The 15,448-nt window shown below is 33.7% G+C and overlaps 1 long non-coding RNA gene across 1 annotated transcript; it reads left to right on the plus strand.

Annotated features, from left to right (window-relative positions):
- Positions 1-1,385: 1,385 nt before the first annotated feature.
- Positions 1,386-2,392, plus strand: LOC127745516 (uncharacterized). Its single transcript, XR_008006692.1, has 3 exons — positions 1,386-1,433; positions 2,006-2,114; positions 2,306-2,392. It is a non-coding gene; the product is annotated as an uncharacterized LOC127745516 (long non-coding RNA).
- The last annotated feature ends 13,056 nt before the right edge of the window (positions 2,393-15,448 follow it).

The following is a 15,448-nucleotide window of genomic DNA, read 5'->3' on the forward strand; positions in this document are numbered from 1 at the left end:
TCTGCATGTTCCCTGACTTTAATCTGTGTTTTTGGGCCGAAAACTGGGTTAAAATCTAGCCCAGAATCTCTGCCAGTGACTTTTGTAATTCTGCAGATCGCGCACGTCACGCGTCTGCGTCGTCCACGCGATCGCGTCACTCAGCGTTTTTCGTATCACGCGTGCGCGTTGTCCACGCCTCCGTGTCGCTTCTACTTTTCCAATCTGCGCGTCCGCGTCACTCATGCGGCCACGTCACTGCGAATTCCTTTCTTCCGCGCGGTCGCGTTGCTGACGCGTACGCGTCACTTCTCGCTGGTCATCTCCTCGCTTTCTTGTGTTCCTTCCATTTTTGCAAGCTTCTTTCCCAATTTCTCACTCATTCATGCCCTATAAAGCCTGAAACACTTAACACACAGATCAAGGCATTGACTGGTAATAAGAGAGGATTAAGATTAGCTAAATTAAGACCAAAGAAGCTTGTTTTCAATCATGTAATAATTTTAGGAAGGAAATATAAATGCATGCTAATTATATGAATAAGTGGGTAAAGACCATGATAAAACCACACAATTAAACACATTGTAAACCATAAAATAGTAGTTTATCAACCTCCCCACACTAAAACATTAGCATGTCCTCATGCTAAACTCAAGGAGATAAAATAAATGAATAAGGGAAAGCAGGACTCATGCAATGCAACCTATGAATGTGAATACAACTACATGATAAAATGATTCTACCTACTTGGTGAAAAATAAATATAAACTGGATTTCACTAATTCAAATCACAAAATACAATATAAGTAACTTGCAAGAAGAAGATAGCTCATGAAAGTAGGGAACATAGAATTAAGCACTGAACCCTCACTCGTAGTGTATATCACTCTAATCTCTCAGGTGTATAGGGTCAATTCTCTCAATTCTCTACTAATCTTGCTTTCTATAGCTTGCTCTTCATCTAACAATCAACAAAAAATTAATGCACCAATACACAAATCAAGAGGTCTTTTAAGGGTTGTAATGGGGTTAGGGTCAAGGTAGGATTGTATTTGGCCAAGTGGACTAAAATCTGAATCCTTAATTAACATAAACTTTCCACCTAACTCAAGACAATTCATTTAATTAAAATACAAAATCCAACTTCCCATTAACTGTGTTTACTACATATTTATGCATTCCAAGTTTTGAGTGCAGCTCATATGCATTGATTTCACTATTTATTTTGGGGCATTTTGTCCCCTTTTATTAATTGCTCTTTTCTTTTTTTCTTTTTCACTTTTTTTTCTCAATGCATATGATTAAAGTATTGAATGCAGTAATATGTGCTCAACCATTTTCCGTTTGTTCTCTCTGGTTTAGAATTATGTTATGTGGTTCGATTTTAATCCTAATTTATTTTTTCAGGTCCGCTGAAGGTTACACCATTTATGGTCGAGTGAAGATCCCCAACAGTATGCTTTGTTTTTTCTTTTTTGTCATTCTGATTTTTATTTTCTTACTTTTTAGTTAATTCAAAATCTAATTGTTGGATGGTGACTGATGCGAATAACTATTGCATTTGAATTGGCAGATTTTTTATATTTTGTTCAATAAACTTTAGATGAACTAAAGCTTTCAACTTTAATATGTAGATGCACTAAAGCACTTTAATATGTGAGATTGACTTTGAATTGTTGATGGGACTGGTAATGGTGCTTGGGGTCATATGTCAGTTCAAGTTGTTCATATTGTTTTAGAGTTCACACCAAAATCAAGTTTGATTTAGTCATTCAGAATTCATCTAATTTGAAGCTTTGGTTGGTTTATAGTATAAATTGTAATTTGAAATATTTAGAAAGATGGCTGTCAGAGCCTGTTAGCATCTCCGGTGTCATTTCATTTACTTAGGTGTATCTGATAATGTTAATTGAGTGGAATTCAGCAAGGTTTTGCTAGTGTTCATTGTGGTGTGCATCTATTCCTTTGTGTGCATCTATTCCTTGCATCCATTTCTTGTTAATAGTGTGCATAAATTTGTTTGCAGATTTAGAAACAAAAGACTATATAATTCCTGGAAAAGTGTCGAATGTCAAAGTCATACTCAATGGTGGTCAGAGAGTTACTTTTTTGAGGCTTGATGGATATTTCTCATTGTATCCTTTAATTTACATCTTCATTTTAAACTCATTTCAATTTGCATGATAATTGCTATTGCAATAATACTTCAGGTCATGTTTAATTTGATCTCTCTTTGCTATCCTGATATTGCTTTTACAAAGTTATAGTTAATGATAGTATTTTGTTGTTGAGCAACAAACTAGTTCCTTAACATGTTTGCTTTAAGCCACAATGTCCCAAATATTTCTTGATGGATGCTTCATGAGATCTGAAAATTATAGCTTCTTTGATGAGTATGCAGGGCCAGGGGATAACGCTGTTTGTGGCAACAAAACTAGGACGAATTCGAGTTTTCGAGTATCGCGAGCTCACTCTGTCTCACACTCTCCGAACTCACTTTATCAATCTTACTCTCACAACTTTTGCAAACCCTAGGAACAACATTATCAATCTTACTCTCACAACATTTGCAACCATCTATTCAGTTTAGTTGAGGTGAGATTCATTCATCGTGGCTTCCACTTTTATCTTGAGATCGCTGATTTTCTCTAAGTTTATGCTTATTGTCATTGGTTTTTTGATGCTAAATATTGACTTCCTCTTCAACTTCTCACTTGTAGAATTATAGAAGGGTTAATCAGTTGCCGGTAAAGGAATGGATTCACAGCTTTAATTTTTGTGAAGCACTAAACAAAGCAATGTTTTTTGGAAGAACTTAGAAAATTGTAATAGTGCTATTATGGCCTAATATATTTTTCTGAGAACCCAAAAAATGGCATCGTTTCTATCAAATACATATTGTACTTGATCTTTTCCCAAGTCAGTTATCATTTAATTTATCCTTTGTTACTTTAAATCTCAAACATTCTATGATTTATGTTATAGATATTTTGTTTCTTTTAAGATTCTGGTTTGTGCATATAGTTTCTGCGACTAATACTTTTTCAATATGTCATGATAATTCTATCTCCACTAATAGTTTGTGTCTGATGTGATAATTGTAGTTTCTTTTTGTGCATGATGTCTATGGCAGATATTGTGCAGATAATCCAAGCCTTTTTAAAAATGCTGATGAGCAAAGAACGAACAGGTATGCTCTCTATGCTCCCATCCTTTTCATTCTCTCCTTCCCCTTTGTTTAATTTTGATTATTGCTTGTTCCCTACTGCAATTAAAAGGAAGCTAAGCTAAGCTAAGCTAAAATATTGTAAGTAATGCTTTATAATCTCTTTTTGACACTTTTTTTGTTGGCATTATGCTTTATTTATTTATATTTTTTGCTGTTGTAAAGATTAATTTTTTATTCAGAAATTGAATACTGTTGTCTATACTTCACTTATGGATACTGCTTTGGTGTGGAGTTGACTATTGATAACATTATAGCTGAGTACTTCTATGACAGATTCAATCTCAAGCTGCACACTGCTGGGATCATTGCTGCCAGTTTCGGATTGGCGAATCTTTTCTCTAGGCCCGGTGGAGGGTTCATACTACTTTGGACATAACTTCTTGGGTGATTTTACATATAATTGAAGAAGTTGAGAATGTATGAAGCTGAAAATCAGATTTATTGATTTTTTTAATTAGGATTGTTTTTGAAAATCATATTTTTCTGGCAACATAAGCTGAAACAAGAACACTCTTAGTGGCAGTAGTTATTGTTAGTAATAAAAAAGTAGTAGTTGTTGTTAATAATAAAAAATGTTTAATGTTTGATTATTTATTTCATCTCGAGAATGCAGTGCACTATGTTGGGACTTTGGAAGATGGAACCAAGTTTGATTCCAGTAGAGATAAAGATCAACCTATAAAGTTCACTCTTGGTCAAGGTATTTATTAAAGCAAGTACTGCTTGTTTTTTGATGCCTTGTTTTTCTTGAACAATCAATACATGACTACATAATTTTTTGTCTGATGGTAAAGAAGCTCAGTTTATCATATAAGGATGCAATTTAAGTTCGAATTTTAGTTTACAGTTTTTAATAGGTACATTTTGAAAAAGAATGAGAGTATGATTATGGCTTTGATAACATATTTGTGGCTGACTTTATGGGTCCAGACTCTGCTGCTTTTACCTGGTTGCCTTAACCTCATCCTCACACCAATTTCAAGCCTCATTCTTCCAATATCAGGTGGGTGTTTTTGGGTTTTGTTTTGTTCTTCAACTTTCTCTTTTGTTTCAAGTTTCAACCCAAGTTTAAAAGCAGGGAATTCTATGGATTTTTTCACGGATCATCACTTAACTACTTCATGATTGCAGCTTGGAAATGGAATACTCAGTGGATTTAATTGTGCTGGAAGGTGGCCCTTCAAAGCGGTAATATCTCTTTTCTTCTAAAATCCTTCCTTCTAAACAGTTTAGCAACTATTATTCATAATTTGGCATTTTCATTATGTAATGATATTTAGAAATTTTGTATTATATGCAGCTTGGCCCTGGTCTTCTATTTGTTTTTATCAGTTGTGAGGGGAAACTGTAATGACTTGCATATTAGCAATGTGGATTATATGTTTTGTTACACTGTATTTCTTGATAGAGGATGTGACTGCCATTCCATTTTTAGGCCCGAAGAAATTTGAATGATCCAGAAAATGCAATTATTGGTGCATTTGCAGGTAATTAAATATTTAAATGACATCAAAAGACTACTCCTATATATATATATATATATACCTGTACACATACTAAGTTGTAGGCTTGTAGTATAACATAGATCCCCATTCTCTTAATTAACCTCTTAAGGTGTGTGATTGCTACTAGCACAGTAGCACTTAAAGCATTATACCAGTGTTAAAATGTGATTAACAATCTTGTTTTTCTAGGTGCACTAACTGGATCTATAATAACTCCCCTTGATGTCATCAAGACAAGATTACTGGTTCAGGTTAAATAACCCTGTTTTCTACTACTTTTCTTTTGCTGTATTCTTCTTTTTCAATCTCGTTTTCACATGAAACTCGTATAACGCCATATGCAGATGATTCCATGTTATGTACTATAATCCGCATGCAAATCAGTAAGAATATCCAGTTTCAATTATCAATCCATTAACGAAGTTCTCATTTTCCTCCTAAAGGGATCTGCAAACCAATATAATAGAATCGTAGATTGTGTTCAAACAATTATCAAGGAAGAAGGACCTAGTGCACTTTTAAAGGTATAGGTTTTTTTGCTTTCTTGGACACACCAGCTTGAGTGGTAACTTTTAGCATGGTCCAAATTCTCACCAAATTATGAACTGTACCTTTACTGCTCAGAGCAGGTTCAGAAACCTATTGCCAAAATTGGTTTGCTGATAAGCCAAAATTGGTTTGCTGATCAGCCAAAATTGAATGCTTCCATTGGTTTGCTGATCAAAAAATTGGTTTGCTGATCAGCCAAAATTGAATGCTATGAACTTGAACTTGAAATACTCATTGTTTAGTAGGTAGTTTAGAGCAAAGTTTTACAATAAAAGGAGATAATTAACAAAAGAGACATACTCACACTGTAGAGAGACCTGCTATTAAGAACATTAGACTCATCTTATTTTTACTTATTGCGGTTAAGGGTGCTTTATTTTTTTTAGCAACAAAGTGTTAAGAATGATCATTACTTTGCTTTGCATTTGAATGCGAAGATGTGTTAGTACATTACAATACTGTTTGACAGTGATTACTATTAGCATTATAGCAATAGCTGTTTGTTTTTTTTACTATTAACTAGATTATATTTGAAACAGCCATGTTTGTGGTGTGAGTTGAGATTTTGTTCACTATTGACTATGCAACATATATTCTGGATTTTGTGCACATCATGGTATTACATTCTCGATCCTTTATTGGTCAACATCTAATTATTTTAATTTTTTCATGGACTACTATTTCAGCACATGAATGATCTCTGGTCTTAGAGAATATTTGTGACCGTGTGAGGAAAGCTGGGATGATGAAGATGAAGCAGCAGCAGAAAGAGCAAGTGAAGTGAATTTTACAGATGAGATAAGTGGAATTAACACAGGACCTCCTTCACCAACTTCATCTATTAATTATTAGAACAGCAAAAATTGTTCAAATAAGTTAGGAAATTGAATAGGAGTTGCTTGAAATATAGGTCTTTTAATTTACTAGTATGAGGAAAATCATTTAGAGCCCTACGGATACTCATTAACAACTTTTAATTTATTCAATAGACGTTGTTGATGTATGTTTTGTTATTTATTATTATAGTTGATGTATCAATACACTTTGTTTATATTTTGAATTATATTGACTTGCTTGTTTATAGTAGTTTTTTTTAGTTTGATAATACGATGAATTTGTTTATTTTTTGAAATATTATAAATATTTGAATACAAATTAGATAAAAATTTGTATTAAAATTATATTTGTTTTGTATGAAAACAAGTTTATTTTATAATTGGAAAAATAAAAAAATTCTATTTTACCTTACTGACGGATTTACAGACGGATTTTCTGTCTGTAATCAGAGTGTGAGATAATTTTTCAAAGTTCAAATTACAGACAGAAAATCTATCTGAAAATTCACCTGTAATTATAGACGAAAAATCCGTCTGTAATTACAAACGGAAAATCTGTCTGAAAATCCGTCTGTAATTACAGACGGAAAATCCGTCGAAAAGTTCGTCGCCTTCGGGAAATGGATAGAGAATTTACAGAGGGAAAATCCGTCGGTAACTGGTGAAAATCCGTCTGTAATTTTCCGACGGAAAAAAATCCATCGGTAAATAATTTCCGACGGGGCTTTTACAGAGGGACAAAATCCGTCGGTAATTTCATCGGTAACCAAAAATCTGTCTGTAATAAAGACTAAATCTATCTGTAAATCTGTCTGTATTAATCCATTTTCTAGTTGTGATTTATTGTTTTGTTTTTTATAGGGGTAGGACTTGTATTTGAGAATCTTTAAATAAGTCTATGTATATAATGCTATGTGAATATATATACTTATGTGATTGAGTGATTTAAAATAAAGATTTTTTTCGATTTCTTAATTAAAATTCCGGTTTGTATTCGCGAAGGCTCAATATTAAATAAACATAGTATGAAATTAAAGGAGTAGAGGTAGGTAACGCATGGACTTTTTGTGCGATAATGAGGTGCTAAAAGTTAGGGTGTTACATTATGGTATCAGAGTAGTCCGTTCTTGTTAGAGCCTTGGGAATGGACTGACTATGCTTCACTGCATACTCTGATTGTCTGTCATGTAGTAGGACTTGTCCTAATGACAAGAGTTTGAGTTTTAAATGCATGATTTTCTATTGATTAATGCTGTTAGTCGACCATTGCATCTCTCATGGTATTAAGTCTGGCCAACTTAAAACTGATGATTTGTGTATACAAAAACACTAACAGATTGTCATAGATGAAATAAAATTAATATGTGATGTGAATCACGGATTTTGGGAACATTGGAGGTTATTTTTCACGATTAACTCGGTCTTGAATCACAATTCCTGTTTAAATCCTGTGGCTTGGTACACCGTCTGTTCTTTTATAATTGCATTGAAGTCCTTTGTTTGGATTTCTTTCATGGAAAGTGATTTGCTTAATCTTTCCAATCCTATTCCTTTATTCGAATGTATCCTTGCTTGACCATGTTTGTAAATGTCTGCTTAAATCTTCTGGACTATCTCTCCTTGTTGTTGTTTATAATTCTTTTCATAAATTTTGTACTCTTTGATACGATCTTGAATTTATTCTAGTACAACAAAATGGTCCTCAAATCAGCTTTAGCTTCTTCTACTTCACATCACACTTTTCTCTTATATTCAAATAATACGTGTTCTTGGTATTTGAAAACTATATATGCAAACACTTTTTGCTTTTTCCCAAAATGTGTTCAAAGGTAATGTCAGTTTCAATTTCTTCCATCTTATATCAATATTTGAGGATGAAAATTTTTACAAGGTGGGTAGGATGTAACGACCCGCATTTTTGAAAATCTAAATAGAAAAAAGTTTCTAATTTATTTTATTAATTTGTGCTCCTTATATTTAGAAACTAACTTATTAAGAATAATTAAAGTAATTTTTTATGAATATTTTGAATTCAAATTTTATTTTATATAAAAAAGGATGATTAAGTTGATTATTGTAGTTTTATATTTAAAATAATCATTTGATTTTATTAGTATGTTGATAGATATATTTCTATATGCTCCCAAAATAATTTTTGGTAACATAATTAAATTTTAAATTATTTTAATCTTAAGATTCTGTAAAATTCTTATACTATTAGTATGTATTTTTCTTACTAAGTTTCTTAGTTTTTACACACACCCCTATTGTTTTACACGTATAATTTCTCATCTCTCACCTTTACCAACGTATACTAACACTAATCTCACTCTCAGCCTTACCTTAACCCTAACCTACTCCTTAACCCCACCCACACCCACGCAGAAAGGATGAAAGAAATTAGATAAGAGGGAAGGAAAAACAAAGAGGAAGAAGAAAGGAAGAAGGAGGGGAAAGAGGGAGAGGGTACGATGGGTGTTACTGCCACTAGTGCTGCCGTCGAGTTACCATGTGGAAGAAAGAGAGAGAAGCAGAACTGCGAAGAGAGAGAGATCGACGGAGACGTTTGCGCCGTTCCTCCTTATCGCTGCCATGCGTTACCGCCGTTGCCGTCGAGCTCGAAGGAGAAAGGAAGAGCGATGCTCAGAGAGAGAGATTGATGAAAGCCAGTGAAGTGAGTGAGAGGGGAAGCCAAATTTGTCACCAGCCCCACGCCCAATCGCCATCATCGTTGTGGGAGCTCGTCACCGTCACTGGTGGGTATCACCGCTGCTGCCGTCGCCGAAGCCACTGTCTCCGTCACCTGGTCAGCCTTGTCCCTATTTTTGGTTCCCTTTTTGTGCGCCAAAGTCATTGCTTCAGTGGTGGTGGTTGCAGAGGTTGTTTGTGTTTAACGAAGCTATTACCGCTACCACTCCTTTCCCATGTTCTTTTCAAGTTTTTGTAAGTTGTTCTTGTTCCAAAACCCTCACCATTACTGCTCTATTTTTATGGTTTTTGAAAATTTTGAGATATTAATGTATTAGGACTGAGTCACTGTTACTGCCACTACAAACTATTTGATGGTATTGCCGCTGCCGGGAGTTGTCGGTGGTTCTAATGCCACCGCTATTGCTAGTTTGGTTTGAGTCTGTTGCTGCTACTGTGAGCTAGGACGAAGTTGGAGTCACGCTTGACTTTGTGGATTTTGACTAACTGAGGTAGGGGATTTCGTTTTTAAAATTAAAGGTTTTGATTTAAGAATGCCTATAAGGTCTATTGAATAATTGCAAATAATTCATGATTGTTTGTACTGATTGAATAATGAGTGTGAATTGGATTTGTGACTGTGAAAAGTATTGAATTCAATGAATATATGTTTGATTTCCTGATTGTTTGGGAATGCTGACAATTCTGGTATTTAGCTGGTTGTGATGAGAATTGCTGAAATTGTGGCTGTGAATACGTTATGTTTACGTTTTAGTTAAATGATGTATGAATTGAGAATAGTATATTGTCTGAATTGTGTGAAATGGGTGAAATTTTTTGCTTGAGTGATTTATTAATTGATTTGGTTGATTCTAGATTGAGTGCTGGTTTGGATCAAGATAAAATGAGAAATTATGAAAGTGGGAGAGCCTGTAAGGGTGTGGTGAAGTCTAATTTTATGGGGAGATTTTGTCCGAGTTCTTGTAAAAATATACGAAAGGATGATTCTGGTTAATATTAAATGTTAAACGAATATGGTCCGGGGGTCTTGTAAAGTTTGAATGAACGAGTGAATTTCTTTTAGTTTCAATAGCAAAATATTTGAAAGGGGGTTAATTTTTTGTTGAAATAGAAAGTGGCTTAGCTTCAAAGAAAATGATTTGAGTGTTGAAACTTATTTGATATTTGAAATAATTTGATTATTGAAAATGATTTGATATTCAAGAATAGTTGAGAAATGGTTTGGTTGGGACCCTTGAAGGGTGACAAAGCCCGAATTCAGAGAAAATGCTGTAGAAATTTTTTATAAAACACCAAAATTTTTTTTAAAGATTTATTTAAAAGCAAATTTAATTTAAGAATCGTATTATTTGATTTTTGATTTATTACGGAAAGAATCTTGTTTTCAGTTCAATCTATTAAGTAAAGTACTATGTTTTATGTTCAATCTATTGAGAAAAGATTTTGTTTTAATTTATGATTTGAGTTCAGTTTATTAAGAAAAAGAATTTTATCTTGATTAAATGTTAAAGAAGTTTGGATACTTAGAAACTAAATGTTTTGATATTATGATTGATGAACGACCAAAAGTGTACCATTCTAGTGATGTGGAGGTGTGAATGCTTATATGGTGATGCAGAGATGTGAATGATCATGTGGTGATGTGGAGGTATGATTGATTATTTATGTGTGAATTGTTTGTTTTCTTGTATTGCATGTTTGAAGATAACCGAGAATTGATCACTGTAACTCAACACCGAATGACGTGACTAGGATTTGCTTAAAGTAATATAATTTGAAGAAAGTAACTAAAGTCTGTGAAGTGAGTTTTAAAGAATTCTAAAAGTTGAATAAAGGTATTTATTTTAAAGTTATAAGCTAATTATTTGAATTTTATTTTTTTACTCTTACAACATTCCCTTTCCCTGTTGAGAACTTGTGAAGACGATATTCTCACCCCTTACAGATTTTCTTTTCAGCAGCAGGTCCAGGAATCCTTGGTGCGGAGTTGCGAACGAACTACAGAGTTTTATATATTCGTATTTTCTATGTTTGGTTTAGTCTTAGATTTTATCTTCCCTTCGTCATTTATTGCTTTGGTTTTTAGAGGGGTAGGACTTGTATTTAAAAATCTTTAAATAAGTCTATGTATATAATGCTATGTGAATATATATTCTTATGTTATTAAGTGATTTAAAATAAAGAGATTTTTTCAATTTCTTAATTAAAATTCCAGTTTGAATTCGCAAAGGCTCAGTATTAAATAAACTTATATAGTATAAAATTAAAAGAGTAGAGATAAGTAACACCTGAATTTTTAGTGCAATTATGAGGTTCTAAAAGTTACAGTGTTACATTTTTTACCCCTCTTGGCTCCGAATAAACACGAGCAACCCTCTAAGAATAAATGTATCAATGCAAAAGCATAAGAAATATTTAGATATCATATGATTGGAAAAAGTCATACATGAACTCTAAATAATCAAGAATATAGCCAAAAGGTGCAAAGCCACTAATAATAATGTAGACCAAAAATAGCTAAATCACCACGCTACTTTTGAAAATTGATTTAACTACTTTTTTTTATGGAAAATACAGTTTTCAAACTTGAGGCATGAACATTTGTAGGTTATGAAAAAGGCTTAGAATGAAAATATTAATTTCATTATGATTCAAAAGACACGACTATGACACTATTATTATTACATTCTATCTGTTTCATTTAGCAAAGAAGAAAGGCAATTTGAAAATAGTGGAACCAATAGAAATTGCACTATGAGTATTAATAATGACCTGAAAAATACTAGACTTTCCTCTAATGCCCATGGCCTCCAGATCAATTGCCATACATAGATTATAGTTGAAGTAAGTTTGACCATCAAAAGCATTCAGTTATTTATACCACACAAATCTCAAATTTAGCTTTTAATTATATATAAAATGCAGTTAAATATACATTTTCTAATAATCAGAACCTAGAACCCTAACAATCAGAAACTTACATTCTTTAACAATCAGAATCTAAAACTCCCAAAATTAAAAACTTTATAATTGCAAAATCTCCTCAATTTACAGAACCAAATTTTAAAAAAATGAAACATACCTTCTCTGTCTCGTTTGGCTATTGTTGTTTATCATCATCATTATATCCACACGCACCTTCTTCAACACTGAAACGAGAGAGGGAGTGGGGTCATTAGCGAAAAAGAAAAGATAGAGAGTGATCCACACAATGATTACCTAGTGAGCGCACGATGGTAAGCAACAATGTAGATGATGAGATGACAGTGTGAGTGACGATGATGAGCACATGAGGCTTGCGACAATGGTGAGCAGCGACGGTGAGCGCTTGAGACGACAATTGTGAGTTGCGACGGTGAGCTCATGAGACGACGATGGTGAGCGCACGAGATGGCGGTAGTGAGTGGCGGCAACGATGAGAGATGAACGAAGATGAAGAAGAGGAGAGAGACGAAGGAAGGTGAAGAAGAAATGTAATACCCAAAACTTTTGGAAATTTGATTAAGAGTCAATTTCAATTTAAGTTATTCATTAAAGACTTTAATTTCAGAAATTATTTTTCTAAAGGTAATTAAGTCAAGTTTTTATAATTAAATTCGAATTTTTAAACAACTTTATAATTATTGAGTATTTTTCTAAGGTTTAATTACTCTGTTGATCCTATAGTTTTGCAAAATTTTGAATTAGGTCCCTATACTTTTTGCCTAATTACAATTTAAAGTTTTAGAAATTTAAAATAATGAGGTTTTGACTATTTAGATTAAAATTTTCTCTAATTTTATGATTATTGAATAATTTTTTATATTTAAATTATAAAACTTAATATTTGTAAAATAATAAGAATTTTATATGATTTGATTTAAATAATTAATATTTTTGTAATTTAATACTTTAAGTTTTATAAATAAAGAAAATTAATTATATTATCTTATATTTTTAATTAGAGTATTTGATTGAAAACCAATTAGTATTTTGATACAATAAATAATATTTTTAAAGTAAATTTAAGGGTTTAATTAGATTTTAAATTAATACTCTATATCCTAATTTGATTAAAATTAACACAAACCCAAATTAATCACAAAATTTCCAAATTGAAATCCTAACCCTAACCCTAATTACACTCACTTACACTCCCCCTTCTTCCCAAAACCCTAGCCGCTACCCTCCTCCTTCAGCAAACTCAACGCACACAAAACAACACAGCAGCAGCTGCCGAAAAGGAAAGAGAGAAAGAAAGAACGGAGGGAGAGTTGCGACGGTGGAGAAGAGGAGAGAGGTAGGACGGTGTTGGCGGGCATCATTGCAGCTGCGCCATCGAGGGACCGATCAGAAGGGGAAGAGTGCGACAAAGAAAGAAAGAGAGGAAATCCGAGAGAGGGAAAGGAAGAGAAGCCGCGCCGCCACTATACCACGCCTCGCCACTACCGTCGTGTGCTCGTTGGACCTTAGAGGGAGATCACGTCGCCGAGCCGTCGCTGCCAAACCGTCCACGAGCCACCGTCACGCAACAGATCCGCGAAGAGAGGAAAACGTGCAAGGAAGAGAGGGCTACAACCAGTCCCATCACCGCAAGTGCCGCGGGTCACGGTCGTTGGGGTCTTTGTCGCCATGCCGTTCGCATTCCACTGCTGCCATGGGGTAGTCGTTGCGTCTGGGTTGCTGTGTGCTATCATTCGTCGTTGCTCAGTCATCGTCGAAGCTTTGTGTTGTCATTTTGACCGCCAAAAATTGCCAATGAAGCTTCTATCTTTTCGATAACCATTTTGTTCTGGAAACTCTGAAATTAGTATTTTGTTATGAGTTATTAAAGATTCTGAGATGTTGGTAACGTAGACTCGAGTACTGGGTATTGCATGCTGAGTTCAATGGCTGTTGCTTGCGACATCAAGCTGCTGCGTCATTATCGGAGCTGCTACTGCTCTGTTTTCTCAGTTATTTGAAAGTCTGGTAAGTTGTTCCTTATTTCGAACTCTGTTAGTCACTATTCCGTTATACGTTGCTAAGTTTCTTGCGATATTAATGCTTTAGGATCGAGTTTCGGTTACTGCATGTTAGTGAATTTATGTTGCTGCCGTGGCTGCGGATTTAGTGGACCTGTGGTTGCAGCTGCAGCGAATTGCGGGTCAAGAGAAAAAAGGTTTCTTTGACGTGTTTGGTTTATGGGTTTCGACATTTTGGGGTAGGGTTTTTCTAAAAACTTATTTTATATTTCAGAATTGTTATAAATGGATATTGATGTGAAAAATACATTTTTGGTGATTATGTAAGTCTTATGTATTGTCTGATCTGTGGCTGAATATGACTGTTTATTTGATTGAATTATTGATTTATTTTGTTAAACCGGCAGTTGCTGAATTGGTTCTATTTAAGTTTTAGAAATGGGTTTGATTGACTAGAAATGACTTGATTTTGGGAATTGATTGGATTTTGAGATGGTTGACATTGAAAATGGTTTAATATTTGAAAATTTGAATTTTATTTTATTGAGAAATGATTTGGTTTTAAACTCATTGGAAAAGGTTGAGAAATTGTTTAGTTGGGACCCGAGAAGGGTGGCAAAGTTCGAGTTTTAGGGGAGGTGCTGCCGAAATTTTGTTATAAAATTTAAGATTTTATTTGAAATGTTATTTAAAAAGATTTGGATATGAGAAATTGTATTATTTAATTTTGACTTATTAAGAAAGAAATGAAATTATGGAGAAAAGAATGTTGATTTGGGTTTTATTTATTAAGAAAAGAGCTATGTTTTGAGTTTGATTTATTCAAAAAGAAATTATGTTGTTAAGGTCGATTTAAATATGAAAATGACTTATGTTTTAAATTTGATTAACGAATTACATTCGAAGGAGTTTCAGTGAATTTAAAAGGAATTGAACTTTGATTGAATAATTTCGTTTTGCAACCTTTTGGAAGAAGTTATAGTATCTTTAAATTTTGGTTTAGAAAAGCAGTTTCTGAGCCTTTGGGAATGTTTCAAATTTAAGAATGAAACTGAAATTGGTTTTTGATTTAAATGGATTGGTTTTATTTTAAATGATTTGGTTTCGAAATTGCTTTGGGACTTTTGGTCTAAATTTTATTTTGGTTGATTTAAATCAAAAAGCTATTATTTTAAGAATCTTAAATGAATTTATAGAAAAGAGATTGCTTGTTGGTGGACGAAATTGTGATAAAATAGTTCCAAGCACTGTTAGAGAAGCTCACAACTCCGTTCAACTTAACCAGCAAGTGTACTGGGTCATCCAAGTAATACCTTACGTGAGTAAGGGTCGATCCCACAGAGATTGTTGGTATGAAGCAAGCTATGGTCACCTTGTAAATCTCAGTTAGGCAAATTAAATGGTTTATGATGAGTTCGAAAATAATTAATAAACGGAAAATAAAATAGGATAGAAATACTTATGTAAATCAATAGTGGAAATTCAGATAGGCGTATGGAGATGCTGTGCTCCTCTCGAATCTCTACTTTCTTCTTACATTCATCCAATCCTTCTTACTCCTTTCCATGGCAAGCTGTATGTAGGGCATCACCATCATCAATGGCTACTTTTCATCCTCTCGGGAAAATGGTCCTATGCGCTGTCACTGCACGGCTAATCGTCTGGAGACATCACCCTTGTTGATGGCTACATCCCATT

This window comes from Arachis duranensis, chromosome 1 (genome assembly GCF_000817695.3).
Source record: "Arachis duranensis cultivar V14167 chromosome 1, aradu.V14167.gnm2.J7QH, whole genome shotgun sequence".
In the NCBI taxonomy this organism is placed as follows: domain Eukaryota; kingdom Viridiplantae; phylum Streptophyta; class Magnoliopsida; order Fabales; family Fabaceae; genus Arachis; species Arachis duranensis.